Here is a 19,712-nt window from a genome sequence, read left to right as displayed (position 1 = left end):
TATTTAGGTTATTTAACCTATTTTGTTGGCTGGCCACTGAGAATTTTCTCTGCCTTAATCAGAGTTCTGTAATTTGAGTTCACCTTCCCTCCTGCACTTTTTGTTATTTTGGAATATGGTTTATGGTCATGCTTTGAACTTGTATAGTTGCAAACAGGCCCACAGGGAGGGATCAGGCATAGACTTCAGTTCAGAAGTGTTGATGGTTTTTGTGATGATTATTACAACTACAAAAAGATCTGAGACAGGATAGACTCTCTTTTTTTTCTCTCATAATCCCTTGCAAAATATATATCCTTTCCACTGCAGCCTTTGTCCTTCTGTTTTGTGAAGTTTATGACATTTGGGGAGCTGCTAAATTGCTTCATGATGTCTAGCATTCTTTCTTTTTCCTTCATATATTGTAAGAAACAGTTTTCTATATGGCTGTGCACAACTAACCTCAGCTAGTTATGCATGGCAGATCAAACCACCACGCAGCCCAACTTTGGCCAAACCTCCCACAGTTTGTTGTTCTTGGCTGACATAGATTTCTCGTCTCTCTAGCCTCTGAAATACCTACGTCTTTCCTCACCATCACAACCAGGGCTGGTGACTCCCTTAGTTTTGTGTCACCTAGTTACCAGGTTTAGATTTTAAGTTATTTTATCAATGTCTTCTGACCTGGACTCTTAAGAGAAAGCAGAAACAAAGACTGAGGTCACTTTAGGGAGAATGAGCTTTCTTGTATGGTAGCGCACATGCAGGCAACTGGTGCCAAGCAGAGCTGTGTTTGAGCAGTATTTTGGATATCCTGGCCCCCTGTAAGATGTGGAAGTAAGAGTGCAGAGTTGTCCTTCAAGAAAAGGGCATGATGGATCTCTGTTCTCAGAAGTCAGGGAGAAATGCTGCCAGGTAGTCAGCACAACCCCTGTGCCCCTCTTCAGAATACAGGCACCTGCAAGTAATTTGCTTTGCCAAAGGGGATGGATGCCCTTGCTGATTGAGCTACAGAGCTGTATTCACCATGACTAGAGCTGTTAGTTAAGCCAAAATCCTGTACAAAGAAAATATATTAGAACACTGAACACACTGGGAGAGAAGCATAAGGCTGAATTCAAGGCATAAACATGGCATGTGTCCCTACCAAACACACCTTATTTCAGGGTAACTTGAGAAAGCCTGAATGTTTGGGAATGCTTAGAAGTATTGACTGTTAAGTAGAGAGAAATTATTAACCTTCATATTAAAGGAAACTATAACATGCTAAAATGAATGTTTTACTTAAGTATGATTAAGTAATATACATACTTAAGTATGATTGCCATCCCTTCAGGGATTTCTCTCCAACTTCCTATTCAGGTTATATCTGCCTGGCAGACATACATAATCTTGTTGAAACTTGTGTAAACCTGGGCAGGTTTTAAACTTAGCCACTTTACGTACAGGTAGGAACAGAGAACTCTGCAAAAGCTGAAAAACTTATCAAGGTACCTGGTCAAACTCAGAGGGTCCCCGCCTGCACTGACCTCAGTGCTGCCTCACCTGTGTAAGTACCTGTGCTGCTAGCATAAAAATAGGATGTAGCCAAGCAGCATCACATGTTTTACTGTGGCATGGATATCATCTGAGCTTTCAAATAAAAATAAGCTGTTATTAATGCTTTATATGAAAACTGCATTAGATAACTTGAGGCCCTAGAAGAAATTTCACAGTCTTAATCTTCCATCTAGAGCTTCAAATCCTGAAAGTGTCTTTTCTATCACACTCACCAACATTTTGTGTTCCAACCCAAGAACTGTAATCTATTTACTGTTTGGCCGTTCTGGATTTTAAAATCAGCTGTTCTTAATGTAGTGACTTTGATATTAGAACAGGGGTTTTTTAAGTATCACCAATACCTTTCCACTAAATAATGTCTAATTTGTAGGGGAAGAAGGGCAATTGATGAGGGGAATGAAAATTGTGAATATATGTTAAAACAAAATTGCTTCAGAACTGAGAATCTGAAAGCCAAATCTGCTCTTCTGGTGAACTTCTGATGTTTGCTCATTTGTATGCAAGAGTTAAAATTCAGCTTAGATTGAAGGAATGTAGAAGCTATATCTCAAAAGATAACAATGGTACTGAACTAAAGTAAATGATTTGCTAATTATAACAAAACAGGGAAAATGTTTCCATTTTGCCCCTCTAGCAGATGTTTTTTAGGCTGTTCATTTGTGTTGAAAAATGTTCACGTTTGAAGCAATTGCACATTTCATGTAGATTTTGCAAACAAGATATGAAACTAGTTTCACTGCTCATGAAAGAATATTAAAGTATTAATTCTACAACTTGTCATCGCCCCAGTACACGTTTGCAAATGCAACAGTAAAGCAGCACTAGTTTTCTGAGAATTTGCCCATATGTAGTGAGCCCAAAATAACAAATTTAATGAAACAGAATTACAGCCAATGCTAATTTACACTCCAGCTCACTTACCATATAATTTTTTCGTGAAATGTATTTCTATTTTTGAAATGGTTTAAGAGTAGCAAAATCTTGAGAATATTTGCTAATGTGCTAGGAATTATCATGGTGAACAACATTCACTAATGTTTATTCCAACTAATTCTACATGTTTTTTCTGCCCTTTTGCTTCCAGTGTGTTAGGACATTTAAAAGTTATCTCCTCCATGTTGCAGAAAATCATGAGTTCTCCTCTGAAATAACATAGGGCTTCTCTCTGCTGTACCCAATACAAGTGTGAGGGGATAAAAAAGCCAGGCCTGGCCTTAAATAATTTAGAAGCTGATTAAAACAAGGCACTGACAGAGATAGAGGTCAAAATACAAGGAAACATGGGGCAGTGTTGGTTTAGCCACCTTAGCTTAATGGTTGTCATGTTTTTTGGAGGCACTGTGGTCAGGAAAGGTTTTAGCTAAGGAGGCTTATATTTTCTTCAGGAGGAACTGGACCAAAGCCAACAGGAGAAAGCACCCAGGAACTCGGATAACACTATTACCTGCTTCACAGCTGTGGCCACCTCATAGATGGAGGTGCTACATGAAAGAGAGCACATGACAACCTTGAGTGTGTACATGAGTTACAATAAATAAGCATTTATTCAAACAGACCAGGGTAGGATGGAGTCTTCTGTTAGTTTGGAGGAGTTGTCCTAGGAGAGGAGGTGCAGACCAGCAAGCACAGAGATGGGACTTCTGCAACCGTAGTGGGGCTGTCGGGGCAGCCTCCTCTAGCCCCTCCAGCCTTTCTGGCTCCTTTCCACATTCAGCAACAGTAACTTCACTGTTTGGTATAAACCTCAACTGTCTCTTATTCTCCTGTTTTATACTTCCTGGGCCTTCATTAAGCTGGTACAGTGGTGTGCTGGGTTAGAGAGGGCGGCTGTGGTTAATGTGTGTTTGGTGAGGCTAGGCTGGTACTGGTCAAAGGATTGGAGAGGACAAGCTGCCATTGGGACAGTGGCAGGATGAGATGAGGAGGGCAGATGCAAAGGGAATTACACCTTCATAAAACACTAATCCAGTCCTTCTGACAAATTATTCTGGACCCTCTCCTTAGAGTTATAATTATTCTGGTTTTGTTGCCAGCTCCTAAAGCTCTTGCAGTATAATCAAATGTTTAGCAGACAAAGCTACACTGCTACATGGTGTAATTTCAGAGGGCTTTTTATAATTTCCCACCAGTTTTATGGAACAGAGGAGGTATGAGTGTTCATTCCTTCATTCCATTAAACTCGGGTGTATTAGCAGCTTGCTGAAGTACATTTCACTCCAGTGTTGATTGGATGAGAGACAATAGCAACAAATACTGCAAAATATAGCATTATTTTAGTATTAGAAAAACTTGGATTTGTAAACATTAAGTCTTCTTGCCGTGCTACAATACATGACCAACAATGGTGTTTATTGTGATATTTGTTGATTTAGAGTGAGAAATCTATCATTAAAACTACTATTTTCATCTTGAAAAACGTCATGCAAGACACGCTTGGATTTAGCTTTGACAGTGCAGGTTACAACCTGTAGTATGTTCTTGACGTTACTTGATTAATCAGAATTCCCCCAGAATTTCTGCAGTTTTTACCATAGACATTACATATTTTTCTATTGTCAAACTAATCTATTACTGAAAATAAATGCATGGAAATAAAAATGCTGAAGCAACTCTTTGTAAAGATTAAAAAATTGTCATATATATATATGTAGTAGGATAGATGTGTCTGGGATGCTAGGTCTTTTTCATATCTAAGCTCTGGTTCAACATTCATATTTTCAGTGTGCAAAGAAGTTTAGGACATTGTCAGGTTATCATGTGTGCAACCTGGCAACTGTATAGAATAAATATTGATGGTGGTTCTTTGTTGACTGCTGTGGGCTAGCCTAATAGCTGTAATTAAACAAAACCAGCCAAACAAAAAACAACACAAAAACCCACCCAGAAGTCTTTTTATTTTTCATCTAAGTCATGTATAGAGTGGGAATGTAAACACTAATTCTGAAGAAATCCACTGTATTGAAATAAGTAAGAGTGACTGATTTATCTTTGTGACAGGTCTAACGATAAATTATGTGTAGAAGTTATATGAGTACTTCGTGTTATGGCTGATTGGCTAACAGACTTTTCATGGAAAGAGGCAGGATGACTGCCTCTTTCTCATGTTTGGGTTTTTGGTTATTTTCCTTAAAAAAGTATTGAGAATTGTGACAATTCATGCTCCCCAACTTACCGCCTTTTAAAAATTTCCTTCTTGCTCTGGTCATTCTTTGTTAACCCAACAGTTGAAGAACGCTCCTTACCTTCTGCTTTATGTTCTTCTTAAAATATAATGTGTACCGTAGAACTCCATTTTATTCAGAACTCTAAGGCACATTCTTGTATGTGTAATATATACTCTTTGAGATATTTATATTCATAACTCTGGCTGCATTTTGTGCTTTGTTTTGCTTGCATGGGTAAGAGTAGTGATGGATTCGTTCACCCTAGATGATATTTATTCCTTTTACTTCATTACATATAATCCACCTGTGCTAGATCTTAAGGTCTGTGTACACTTTATACTCTACTAGAGAGCTTATCAGCTTCTCTGCAGGCAGCTCAATTTGAATTTTAAAACTGAAAATGAATGAATTTGTGCTGCTTCTTGAGCTTCTGCACAGAGCTACTCTTGCACCCTCCCATTGGTTTGATAACTGGAGGATATCAAGTTTGCAGGTTGTTGTTGATTTTGGATGAAGGGTTTATGATTTCATTCTGATCAGCAGCTACTTCTACTATTTTTTTTTCTGCACTCCTCCACCTCTTTCCTTTTATGAGAAAGTCTGAGATTTGCTGGCTAGGATAAAGACATCAGGAAGAACAAAAGTAATGGGTACTTTTAATTTTAGACAGAATCAAAGTCCAGCCTAAGTGTACAAATAGTATTCATATAAACAGTTTGATTCGTTATCCTGTAAGACACACTTGGCTTTCAAGTCAGGTAGGTGTTTAAGAAGTTGCTGAACATCATTGGAATTTCTTATTGGTAGCTGAAGTTTCTGCACCTTGTTTATGAGACACACCCAAAGTCCTGATAGCATCAGATTTTAAAATCAAGGCAAATTCAATGTATGAATCATTAAATTTTTTTAACTTATCTGTGTACTATAATCCACTCAAGCTAATCATCATTAAAACATCTTAGGGACTGTGTATATTTTAGCATTCTACAACATATAGCGGAGAAGTACGTCTCCTGATAAATCAGCTGTTTCAGGAAAGGAAGAATGCATTTCGTTAGTATGATGATTTTCTCTGCCTAACCTAGTTGTATGTAAAGTATATGACTTAATTGGACTCATAAGACATTTGCTTTTTGCCCTGACAATAATACCGTGTTACACTGTCCTTATTAAAGAGTTGGGTTGTCTTTTAAATATATGTATTCTAAGAAAATGCCACTAATTTATCTTGATCTTGCACTCCATGAGTTTAAGTCTACAAAGAGACTAGTAAAAGTCAGGTGCCTATTCTTGAGGTCTTCATGGTGGTTTTGGGGGTTTGGTTTTGGGGTGGCTTTTTTGTTTGTTTTCCAAGGATGTCTAACTTGTTAGCTAGTTGTCCAGAACTTGTGTCATTGAGGAACTGGAATACTGGTACTTCCTTTTCTACTCTGATGGGTTTCCTAGTGCTTGTGGAAGGGTTTCCCACTCCATTCAACATGTATAAAGCCAGGGAGAGGTAAGTCTGGTACAAGACATTTTTTGCTGTTCTTCAACATCCACAATCTAATAACTGAACTGCAAGCATTATCTTCAGGGCATGGTTTGCTGTAACACTGATCCTCATTGAGTAACTGTCAGTCAAATAGTGCCATCTATTTAGGTCATCCTTTTCTGTGAATATAGTGTCACAGAATGGTTTCGGTTGGAAGGGACCTTTAAAGATCATCTAGTCCAACCCCCCCTCCAAGGGCAGCAGGATCACCTTCAACTAAATCGGGTTGCTCAAAAGCCCATCTAACCTGGCCTTGAACACTTCCAGGGATGTCTCACCACCCTTTCAATACTGAAAGAAGTATTTGGTAACTATTGCTCCTCCTGTGGAGCAGAGGATGTCTTCTTCCAACATGACTTGTTAAGTAATGTAAAGGAGGATGGTGTGGAAGGAAATATTTTTCTTTAACCCCTTATTTTGTTTGGTCAAAAAATACACCTTTATCAAGTCTGAGGAGACACTTTATAAAAAGATGGGCAGAGAGAAAAAGGAAGAAGATAGACCATGAGAATGAAATGTGCATACTTAGCATTTAGTTCTTTTCATAGCAAACTGTAATATCTTGATGAAATACAGAGGCAGAGATAATTGCTTTTTTCTTTAACTAGCCATGATTTTATCTTCAAATATTCTGTCAAATATGTTTTGACACTGTAAAAGTCATGCCTTTGAATTTCCAGTTTTCTCAAATAGCATATTCGTTATTTTAAAATATATTTTTATTTTTATATTCTCTTTGTTTATTCTTTAACACATCTAAAACTGTATTAAATACAGATCTGGCTGTGATGTAATCTACTTATCATGAAGGGTAACAATTATGTTTTTATTGGAATTAATGAAATTAATACAACTATTTCCTTACCTATAGTTGCAGGGAAGGTGAAAGAAGACATTTCTTGACAATTATTGTCAATTATTACTTACACAGACAAGTTGCTTTTGTTTCTTGATCCCACATTTTATCTACTATAGACATGGCTTGGAGCTTTTAATCTTCATTTTATATGTTTTACTTCTTTTTCATCTTGGGGCTCAAACAACGTCTCTCAGGGATTTAACTTGGTTTATAGTCATGGATATACTTGTATATGATGACCAGTGATGTTCTTCCTTTTTTTGTCATGTCAAGATGAAAGCAAGCAATATTAATGAAATGTTAAATCATTTCATGGTGTCCTTTTAAACTTTGCTTCTTGAACGTTTGTGTATATTTCTTATTGTTTTAGTACTAATCCCATCAATGTGTTCAAATGTGGGTTGGATTTCTCTTTTTTTTTCACATTCGAAACCTATACCATTCTATTTGAGCTGCAAGTAATAGCTATCTTGGTCTGGGTTTCTCTTTTACATTTAAGAAAATAAAAAGCTGCAAAATCATAGTATAGAGATCAGTTGCATTACATTCATGTTAATGCCTAAAAGAGGCTATGTGTATGGCATCTGTTTCATCTTAAGAGGCTAATGATTCAAAGGAATCTGCAGTAAGTGAAGGAACTTCATTAGCCTGTTGGTGCACTGGTTGAGGAGATAAATTGCAGGGTGCATTTTGTCGTGTTTTCATGTTAGTTGATTGTAATTACTGTTCATGGGGTTACTGAAGTTAATTTCTATATGGGAGAGATATGTAATTTTCCTAGCTATATAATGCAAAACATGTTCAACTGTCACTAATACATTTAAGTTTCATTAAGAGTGAATTGTTTATCCTGATTAGACAGAACCATAGCATGCCTGAAAGGAAAGCAGAGAGGTTATAGGAAATGCTTTCAGTTATGCACTCTGCATTGACACAAATTTTTAAAAGGAAACACTCTCCAAAGTTTAAATAAATCAAGTGGGCACCACTGTGGCCTTCCCAACTGTCCACAGACATGGTGTGCTTTCATTGACCATTAGTTTCGGAGATGTGTGGCTTTCACCTTCTGATAGCAGATGTAGAATTTGAAGAACAAAACACAGCTTTCAGTAAAATAAACTGGGTGTGATGCAGGCTGCAGGTAAGATGTCTCAGAGTTTTTCTTCTAGACTGAAAGGGAATCTAAAATACTGGTGGCCTTCAAGTAAAATTGTGAGCAGCCTTTTCGGGAATACAAAGCTTTTGAGAGAATGAGCTTAAAATCAGTAAAACTAAGTTGGATTAGCCAATGCTAGATAGCAGTTGTGGGCAGGTATGTGTCATTTGCGAGCCATGACATTCAGGAATCCTGATCATAGGTTGTCTACCCTGTTATTTGCTGTGCAAGCACGTGCACAACACTGTGCATATTCTTTGGAAGTGAAGGGTGAGTATGATTCCTGCCTTTCCCCATTCATATCATGTTTGATGCACACATTTTTCCTGAGGAAACACATCCTGAAGAGATGAACACATTTTTCCTGAGGAAAGCAAACATCCTTACATGGCGTATATTTGAATAAAAGGGACTCGATATCCCTTGGTAACTACTAGGGGCTGCTGTGGTGGAGCTGCTGATATAAACTATATGGCATTATATGTATTGGACTATAGGCATTAGCTTTTTTAGAAGCCTAGCAGTTATCTAGATTTTATAGTTGGCCTTGTGATGAGTCAGTTTTAGATTGAAAGAGTTCTTCCTGCCTGGTGAGCAGAAAGCAAGAAGAAAGTTAATAAAGGAAACGCTGTTTCTTTTTTTTCTGTAGGTCACATTTTAATTAAAAAGAAATGTATTTGTATCATTTTGTAACAAGACCTTTGAAGGCAGCATTTCACTTGCTCAAAATGTAGTAGAGCTATATAGTTTGTTGATGTTTTCTGTCAACAGGGAAAGCTCCACAGGCACTTCAAATACCACATGCCTCTTAAACAGCAAGCCAAGGGAATGGGTCAAATCTTATCATCATCTCCTGTCTTATGGACGTTTGTTAATATCACTGTTTCCTAGCTCTTTGTTATTTTAGCAATAAAGCAGTTTGTTGTCTAATTGGTGGGACTCCAAAGGGAAAATTTAAAAGTATCTTCTAAAAAAATATACCTTTTTTTCTCAAGAATGTTGAGGTAATGAAGTAGAAAGTCTGCTCTGGTCAGAATAATTACAAATATTAATTTGTACATATCTATCAACCCTAGATTCATTATACTTGCACTGTAAATATCAGCAAAGAGGTTTTTCAGTTATTTCTCTCTGCACTCTTATCGTGTTGACCCTGCATCGGGTTATAGATCTGTTTCTTCTTCATTAGTTATGCAATGACACTGAAAATAAATCCATGTTAAACCTTAGATCAGTCTGATGTCAAACAGTAACTTCAGGAAAACTACATGTATAGAGTTTAACCAGTGAGTAAACTTAAATATTAGTCAGGTTTCCCCACTGTCCTTCCTTACCCGTATCCAAAATCATGCAGTCATGATTTATTTTTCCTTAGTTTTTAAAGTTCTACGAGGAACTATATCTTAGAAAAATACACTTTAAGACTGCAGGATTTTAAACCTCTGTAACATTGTCCTTTAACTGTGCACAATATCTGTTGTGGTGTTTTGCTGGTTTTTTTTTACATTGTCTTACATTACTATAGTAAATTATAAAAACAGAAGTTCTTCATCACTTTTGAATGAAGTTCTATTTTTATCTTTAAAGAAAGGATCCATATGCATAAATGTGTAATATATTTAAATGTTTTGTATACAAACTATACAGGGTAATTGTCTACTTCAGGGAAAAGATCAGAGTAAAAAAGAGCAGCTAATAACACCACTTACAACTTCTGAAACCTATTATGAAACATTGCAGCATTTAGCTACCACTGATTTGGCATAATGAAAAAGTAGTGGAGATATAGTCTTTGTGTTTAAATAGTTAACTATACTTTGTAAGAGAAGAGGAAGGAAATTGTCTCCTTTTTTAAAAACGAAATTACTTGTCTGCCTATTGCTTATGTATATACTATATAGGGGTTTTTATCACAGAACTGTGCTGTGACACCTAAGGGATGACATTGTGCTTCCTGTCAATTTTTTTTTTCTTTTCATTTTTTTGTCCCCCAGTAACTGGAAGCTCTTCAGCTCTAGCTTCAACGAGATAGGAATGCTAGAATAGAAATAGAAATCTATTACAGAGGTCAGTGTTGAGAGAAGGTTTGGGGAGAAAACCGGTGAATTTCAACAGTGATGCCTAATGAATTGATTACGTGCATCTAAATGATTCTCCATCCTGTATACAGACAAAGAACAAAACATACCTAATCTGCCAAAGTTTCCTATTGATCTCCATTAGGACAGGTTTCCTTCCAAACCCCCACCATTAGGAGTTCATGTTTAGTTACCAAGGCAAGGAGTTATTCCTGTCAGGCACATCTCGGATTTGGAAAACTGCCGTAATTACAGACACTTGCTTGTCTTCCAGTGCTTGAAAGAATGCCAGAATTAGAACTGCTTTTAATTATACAAAGGCTGCTGTGATTACTTGATCTTTTGCATAGCATATCCATTGTAGATTTCTGCTTTAAAGCAGCATGGACTTTCTCCAAAGAGGAGGAGGTCTTACTCATCACGTTATTTCATAGTTTATCCATGCAGAGTAGCAATCTGTCCTTACCTCTGAGCAAAGATTTAACAGTGGATGACTGACATGAAAGTTCCCATTATTGCAAGATTTCCTGGCTCTTCTAAAATATGCTACAAACTTTTTTAGGAATTTAAAGCTATGCTATATTTGTTCAGTGAGAACAGTATATTTTATGATGCATTACCCATGATGTTTCATTAATTTTAGGACTGAATCCCCCAAAATGTAGCTTGAGTAAGATTCTGCTGAGGTCCATTTTAGTGAAAAGTATAAATTTATGCAAGTTTGAAGGAAGCTGAAAACTGAAAGTTAGTGCAACATCTGTTCTTAAACCTGCTTCCACCTGCAGTCCTATGAATAACACTGATTTATGAATCTGTAAGATTATATGAGGCCAAATATTAATAAACACCATGTTATTTCTTAGGTGTATATTCTCACACTTCTAAATTTCTTCCTTTCCCTTGCTTCTTGCAGTTTATTCTGACGCTAAGAAAGTAACTTGTGGGATAATCCATTCTGCACCTGTTCTTAAATGGTAATACTGAAAAGTGTTTTTCCACTGATCAGATACTACAAAAGCAGTGTTCTGGTTGTGTTCTAACTAAATCTGGATGTGAGTTAGTTAGAAATGGATCATCAGTGCTTATGAAAAACAGACAGAGGAAAAAAAGGTCCTATCTTCCTAAATATACTCAAGAAACTTATTATGAAAAGTTAAAAACCGTACTGTGTTGAAAAAGATGTACTGAATCATTACAACCTCTTACAATGCAGTTGTTGTCAAGCTGTATATTCCGGATTGGCAGGACAGTTGCCTGCATATGGCATTATCTGGTGACACATAAAAAGATATGAAGAAATGCCTCATTGGGGATGGTGGGGTTTTTTTTCATTCTTTGAGTGGGAACATGGTTAATGTACTCAACTAACTTGTCTGACATCAGAAAACATAAAGACTAAAGGGAAGATAGATGTGGGCAAAAGAGGTGTAAGAAATCCTAAAAAACCCCCAGATTTTTCCTAACATTCCTGGCTTTTACTAAAGATCATTACATTTAATTTGGGATTATATTTGGTAGTATCTGTGCTTGAGAATTCTATAGGTCTTGACTGAACTTGATAAAACTCAATTTTATAAATGGAAACCATTTCTTTAAGACGACTAAGAGTAAAAATGTGCAGGAACTCTTCTGTGGGATTGTCCATGTTCACCAAGCCAGCTGCCACTTCCCATTAGTTACAGAAAGTTTTATTGCTTGCCCTGTTCTCAATTGCATGTAACAGTGGGTTGAAATTTTCAAGGCAAGGTGTTTAAAGTTTTAATTGTCTTTGGCATGGGGGGAAAAAACAACCAAAAGATTTCAGAGATTTCTGAAAGCAGTGACTAAAGGATATATGTTTTGTCTGCATCAAAAATAAAGAAACAGTATGATGTCCCTAAGCTTTCAAGCAAGGACTTGACTCTTTACAAGGAATTTGTGTTAAGGGAGTGGCTTTTTCTATTCCTGTGTGAATCCTGTCAGAGTTGTAACCCTTTGAAATATCACATCTCCGCAGAGACTTGTTAAGAACTCAAAGTCTGGTTCCCCAGAGGTCCTGTCTACATTAGTACGTTTCTGATCAGTACTGCAAGAGGCTGAGCAGATCTTTATTGCTGTCATTCTGGACTGTTAAAAGCAGTTTCCATCTAGACACCGAAACAGAGTAGAACACATGTGTGTCCCCCTGTGCTCTTCATAGTCTGGTAGTTTCCTGGCATCATGGGAAGGGAGAGAAAAAAAGAAAAAGAAATGAACCTGCAAAATGGGAAAAAACTTGGCAGAAAGTCTGCATGAGGGAAAGAATGGAGACTGAAGGTCAGTTCAACAGAGCGTAGGTTCAATAGGATCTAGAAAGCGGCAATGCAGAGAAGCCGAGGGTAGGGGCTGGAAGTAGCTGGGCAAGATCCAAGGGGAGCAGGGTCTGCTAAGAGAGGAAAAAAGTTATAGAGCTGGGACAGACAGCAAAGATGGGACTTGAAAGAGGAGGCTTGTGGAATGAGTGTGGCTACAAAGACTGGAATATGCCATGAGAGAAGAGTATGAGAAAGCTAGCACTATTTAGTCTGGAGAAGAGTGTACAAATACCTGATAGGGGTAATAAAGAAGATGGGGAGCCAGGCTCTTTTCAGTGGTATTCATTGAAAGTGCAAGAGGCAGTGGGCACAGACTCCAATATAAGAAGAAACTTTACTGTGAAAGTGGTACTGTGAAGCTGGATAAGGTTGCCCAGAGGGGCCCTGGAGTTGCCATCCATGGAGATATTCAACACCTGACTGGACAGTGTCCTGAGCAGCCTACTCCAGTTGACCCCACTTGAGCCAGAGGGGTTGGTCTAGACAATCTCCAGAGGTGCTTTCCAACCTCAGCTGCTGTGTGATTCTGCGAGTAGGGCAGACTGGAAAGCAAGCACTGTGACGAGAAGCCTGGAGGCAAAACAAAAGAGTCAATGTGGGAGAATTAATACTGGCAAGAGGAGTGAAATCAGGGGAGAATTAGATGTGGGTCATGGACAGCCTAGAGGATAGATAAGAAAGGATCAGATTTAGAGAAAGCTGAGAAATTGGTGTGAAGTGTAGTCCAGGATCACTGCATGTTTTTTAAATGCCAGCATAAAACTGCAAAACTGACAACAATGTCATTCCTTCAAAGTGATGTTCCATGTATCTTCATTAGGTTGTCAATCCCTCCCTGTTGCCCCATTGCCTCAAAGCTGCAGATGTCTCTGCTGGGTACTTGAAAGCTCAGAAGCTATTGATGATTCTGGTGGATATCTGCATAATAGCACAAATTGTTCTGTGAAGGAAAAGAAGTTGTACACAGGTGTCAAAGTCAAGCCTTCGTTAGTTAGCAAATGCCAGGCTTTGATTGCCAGTGCAATCTCTTATTTGTTCCTCTTCAGGGTACATGCCGAGATAATGTGCAATTGTCTCGTTAGCAGTAATCTTTAGCTCATTCAGTGGAGAGGATGATTGTGCTCTGGGGTGTCTCATAACGAATCAGTTATTTAATAAAAGGGTCTCTTGGCAGTAAGACCCTTGCTGGATTTGCAGAAAGTTGAGACTCATTGGCAAACAAGGCAAAAGACTTCAGGAAGAGAAAGAATCCCTTTTTAATGAAAGAAATTGAGCTCTGCTCACAAAAGCCTGTATTCTCTGGAAATTTTGGAGTAATTCTAGGTGGGTCTTATTAAATCAGATATTTCACAAGTGGTCATTGGTAGAATTCAATCTGGGCCCCTGCACTGGGGTCACAGGGAGCAACCCACAGAACTGCTCATTTTTGTAGGCTACAACTGGAGTCAATGGGAACTTCACCCTGCAAAATATTTAAGAATGGTAGCTCTGTTGTATTTGTGATGGCCAATGATATAGGAAGATAGCTTTATGGGGGAAAATGATATAATCTATTAGACCCAGTGGTACACCTGAAAAAAACCCAAGCAAACATTGAGGCTTACAGGCCCATCCTGAGAATGAATGTCTCTGTGTGCAGAACAGCCCTTGGACTGATTGCGGCTTGCCAGGCCAGGCAAGAGGGGCGAATGAGGCATATGCTGGTGAAAAAGGAGTTCTCGACGTAGAAAATTAATAATTTTGCTCTAGCGTGTTTAATACACTGTTGATGTGGTTAGCTATGTGCCTGTGTGACTTGCAAATGTAAAAATAATGCACAGTTATCTGCTTTGGCATATGGAAGGAAATAATAGGCCATAAGCAGTTTAGCATCAAATTCAGCTATTAATTACCAAGATGTCTAAACAGAGAATGTAGTTCAGTTCTAAGCTTGATAACTTCCCCTGAATTCATTTACAGTTTTATTGTCTTTAGCAATACAGAAATTTCTGATGGTGATCAGTAATGAAAACTTGTCTGCTTTCACTTGAGCTACTTGTGTGTACTGTAAGTGTATTTAAATAGATCCTTTGGCTCTATCCATGCCACACTGATTTTTGCCAATGTCTTCCCTGAATCTCCAGTTTCAGGCTAGTTTTCTTTTTTCTCCTTTTCAATCGGTGTTCAGACCATTGCCGCCTTCTCTTTCTTAGCTGCCTCTTAGCATTCATAGTCCCTGGCAGAGTGCCCAGCAGTGCTTGTCCTCACCATATACCATTCGCATGCTTTTAAAGTGACACTTGCTTGAGAAAAAGGGAAAACTAGTATGAAAATAAATGGTAGGATCAATACAGGCATAGCTAGGATGTTAGATCTTGAGCCCATAGCTCTTGGTGATATATACGTGATACCTAATGAAATCCTCTTAATTTTTTAAATCCTTGCTGAAAAAGTCACAGTGTGTGACTTCAATTTATTTCTCATTTCTCTAGAGAAAGTTTGACATTTTTAGCAAGTTGTCTTTTACATAGGCAACCTCTGAGCAATGGGAAGAGACAGTGATGGTCTAGGGCTTTGTTTTATACCCAGTCATCCCTTCAGCATTTTTTAAGTTACATGCTGACCTCTTTATTAATTGCAACATTTGAGTTAATCATAATGTATTCAAATAAAGTGTACTTAATTTTCTCCTAATTTCTATAGAGACATCATTTACACATCTAAAGAAGTTTTTGAAAGTATCTGAGGTCTCTCTGGTGTGCACAGAAAGATAAGCATCGGCATACTTCCAGGCCAAGCTGTGAGGCCCTGCCCAGACCTCCCTAGGTGTTCCCCACTTCTCCCAGCCCCCAGGGAGCCCCCAGACCTCTAACACCCTAATGTCACTACTGGTAGCTTTTTGTTGACTTTCTTCAAAGACAACATCCCCCATCCTGCCTTTTCTAGTCCCTTTCCTCCTCTTGGAAGAAGGAGGATGGATGCATGTTTCAACTGACCCTTGGCTCCAGCCCCATGCATTGCCTTTCTGCCTGGAAGGTGCAATGGTGTAATGCAGCTGCTTCTCAGGAGAAGTGGGGATGCTTGAGAAATACAGAATATCTGCTAGAAATGAAGGAGACATCCCATGTCTTTTGCCTTTCCAAGAAAAAAAAAAAAATTAAAAAGCACTTGTCCTGATCTAAGCAAACTTCTGGTTTTTTGTAGCCCATTTCTGGGTATTATGGACAATAAAGTAACACTGCAATTTCTATCTAGAGCAGTGGTTCTCAACCTGTGGTCCATGGACCCCTGGGGGGCTGCGATGTCATCACAGAGGGTGCACAAAGGCTTAAAGCAGGAGTGGGGAACATCCAGCCAAGAAACATTTGGTCTGGCCCACAGCAAGCACTGCACCTCCTTTTCTCACATCCCCCTCCCCTCAATGCTGCTCTCACACTCGAGCCCCCCGCCACGCCACACCACGCCTGTCCTGACACGCTAGTATATGTGGCGCTAGTATGGTTGGTGGGTCCCACTTTAACTAGGCCGTTTTTCTCTTAAAGACATTTTCTTAACCCAACAGCCCTCTTTAGGGCCACAACCAGCCTGAAGTCTGTTCCTGCAAGTGGTGGCCCTGGACCCATAAACAAAAATATATGGTGACTGAACACAGACAAATGAGAGGGGAGGTGAGAATTGTAAAGACTTTTCATCAAATTTTAATGTAAAACTTGGCATCAAATTTGGGATTAGCACGTTAAAATGCCATAAAATGGGCCATTTGAGCAAGAAGGGTGTTGATGCTATTATTTTAAATTCATATGGAATCATTGCAGTAAAGACATTCTAATAGGAGTGTGTGCATTATCAGATTAACTTATTTCCCCTTCTCTCTGAATTTGAAGACACTTGGTGAGAAAACTGAAATATTTGATGCAGTCTGGTGCTTAAATCTTGAATTAAGTCTTGGTGGTCTGCAGCCACAAAAGGTATTTAAAGGAGATGAAGGAAAGGTTGAGAACCCCTGATCTAGAGAATTCAATAGATATTATTCATCAACCAGAGGATATGCAAAGTAGCTACAAATTAGATTTATCTGTATTTGTTTATTTGGGTTTTGAATTTAATTGTTATATTACAAGAACACTTTGTGTCCAGCATAAGCATGCTGCTGATTTTCTGCAAGCTGTATTTGTGTTTATCACATCAAAAATACTATTATTTCCCTGTTAACTGCTGTCTTGTAGGTTAGAGACGACCATGAATTGCACCCGTCCCCGTGTTTCCCAGGTTTCTGGGGCCAATCAAGTTATATTCCCTGTGCCTATGAAGCTGCTATCCCACCACCACCACACTGGGCTGGGAACATTGACCCAGCTATTTGAACTTGAACACCAGCAGAGTTCAACTGTGAGTTCTGGAGTAATGTTCAAGGAACTTTAGGATAGGTCAGCAGTTCTGAGCAGTATGGAATATAAACAGCTGTGAAGATAGATAAGAAGGGGCTCACTTTATTGTATTGGGTTATAAATTGATTTCTAGGAGATGACAGCTATCCTCACACATGCATGTTTCTTACCTACTGTTAGTTTTAATGACCTACTGATACAAAGGTGTCTTTTTTTAAAGTTTTCCTTAATTAAAATTATTTTTTCTCCAAAATAGAAAGAAGTGACGATATGTCCATATGTGTGAAAATATTACCTGTTAAAACAATTATTTAAATGTGCAAATGATAAGAACTTGCCTTAAATATTTATTCATTTATTTTACCCAGGGACACCTTTTCTTGCAGTTCTGTGTTAGCAGCAGTGCTTTGGTTTGCATTGTAATGGCTCTGTATTTGCAACAGAAACTCAGAGAGGTAATCTTTGAGGCACTGAAATTTGCATCAAAACTTTCAGAGTCATTTAGGCTGCTTATCTCTAAAATGTGCATACACTACACCCTTTTCTCCTGTCCCTGATATTAAAGTAATTTCCAGGAAAGTCATGCTACATGTTCCAGTAAGTTGTTTTATTTTCCTTATTTCACTTTTCCTAGACTCACTGTAGCTGGACACAGTTTGCTAGCAACAAGGTGCCTGCACATGCAGGCAGAGTAGGAAGCTGTGTAAAATGTTTGAAAACCTGGTCTGGCTGAGGATTTTACTGTTTTTGTTCCCTGCTCTGCTTCAGCTACTATCCAAGGCTGAGAGCATGGGTTGTGCTCATGAGAGGAACCTCAACTTATCTTCAGCTCTCATCCTTTCTGCCTTGTAGAATGAGTGCAGAGGGAGACGAGTCATGGTCAGCTTTTCCCTTTTCCCAGCTTGCTCATGCTTTTAGTATCGTTTGGGAGTCAGAGGAAGGCAGAATGAAGTTTGTTTGGGCTGAGGGATGCATGTATCAAGTCAATAAACTCTAGGAGGGCTAACAGGACTAGCTCTGAGTTTTGAGAGGCGTTCTTATGAGAAATCACTTCCAAAGGCACCCGCACCACTACAGCAAGGGCAATCCAAGTGGTATCTCCTCTTATCCTCGGAGAACAGCAAAACTGAATTTTGTCTGCATCTGCAATGTTTCAAAGCAGCCTCAGCTGGACAACACTGCTAGGTGCTTTCAAAGGCCTAGAGAGAACAGAGCAAGGTAAGTGCCAAAGCTGTGATATGGTTTGCACATTGTGGGCATACCACCCAATGTTTTACATGTCTTCCTTATCTTTAGCTGTTCAGAAGCAGCAATTGTTAACCTGAAGAGCGCTTGGGTGGCTTCCTTAGTAAGCCAGGTTGTACCGTCACTCCCTGCACATCCCAACCCACCATCTTCCTCCCTTCTACCCTGGGTCTTCAGTCCAGCCATTCTTGTTGCTGACAAACGATGCCCCCACCTCTACTCCCTTGTTGGTCCCTGCAGCTGTTGGCCAGCATGGACAGGCTGGGGACATGCCTAGCACTAACTGCCTTCTCATCTTATCAAGCTGCTGCAGAATCTGGCCTCATGTATAACTGTGTCGTTTCCTTGTGGGACACATAAGCAGCGACTTAGTTCTGCCTGAGTGCCAGGATAGCATTTGTGAAAGCTATTAAAAAGTTTGTAGATGTCAAGTAAATGTATATGATTAAATAAGTGATTCAACTAGTATAATTAACAGATGGCAGGAACAATTACATATTCATATTTCAGGCCAGCAACATTTGGTAGATATAATTACTTTACAGGTGTTAACTGCCCTTTATCATGAAACGAGGTGTCTCCAAACACTAGTACTCTGCAAAGTGACTTGTGGCTATGAACTTACAAGGAGGTTAACAGCTCTTCTTTTGCATGTGATGTTGGAAAGCTAAATTCAGATCCTTAGTCTGATAGCAAACCTACAAAAGTGGAGGGAAAGAGATGAGCAGGTGTTACATAATCTGTTTTCTGGAAAAAGCCATTCAACATTACAATGGGTTTAAAATTCACTTTGACGTTTGAGAGATGCAAAGTCCAAATAGGCAGGGATTCAGGGAGAAAGAGACAGCTGGTAGGAAGAACTCCTTTGATTTTTTTCAAAATTACTTTTTTTTTTTTTTTCATATGTAGAAGAGTAAATTGCATGTAATTTGGATTGGATTCTAGTACAGATTGTGATGACTTGTGGCTAGAAGAGCAAAAATGAATAAGTAGGTTGTAAGTTTATGCTCATTTTGTAACTGATAATTTTTTTTTAATAGAACCCAAAAGTGTTAATTCACTCTTTTTTACATAATAAAGTTTGCCAAAGTAATAAATTTTATTTTTTGGAGGTTCTTTGTTTTATGCCTTACATTTAACATTTGCATTAAATAGAAAGAACTAAATCTGTGGAAAATGAAATACATTTCATTGGCAGATAAATAGGGAGTTAATAAAATTTCACAATTTCCACAGATGGAGGGGATAAGCTATAACATTAAGAGCACAAGCTGATCCATAATTCTCACTTTTCTTGATATTTTGTACCTAGAACTATCAAAATCTAAGATTTATTCCCATGTTATCATTTCAGCATTACATGATTTTGATTAAGGTAATTAGTTTTATAGCCTGATTTATTTCTGATTGGCATCAGATACTGATATTTATTAAACA

At 38.4% G+C, this 19,712-nt stretch overlaps 1 protein-coding gene across 5 annotated transcripts in view; it reads left to right on the top strand.

The window, feature by feature from the left end:
• PTPRK (protein tyrosine phosphatase receptor type K) overlaps positions 1–19,712 on the top strand; it is a 413,815-nt gene that overhangs the window by 278,266 nt on the left and 115,837 nt on the right. The gene's annotated exons all lie outside the window — the stretch shown is intronic.

This window comes from Athene noctua, chromosome 1, assembly GCF_965140245.1.
Source record: "Athene noctua chromosome 1, bAthNoc1.hap1.1, whole genome shotgun sequence".
Lineage (NCBI taxonomy): Eukaryota > Metazoa > Chordata > Aves > Strigiformes > Strigidae > Athene > Athene noctua.
This window is presented reverse-complemented; position numbering and strand designations above follow the sequence as displayed.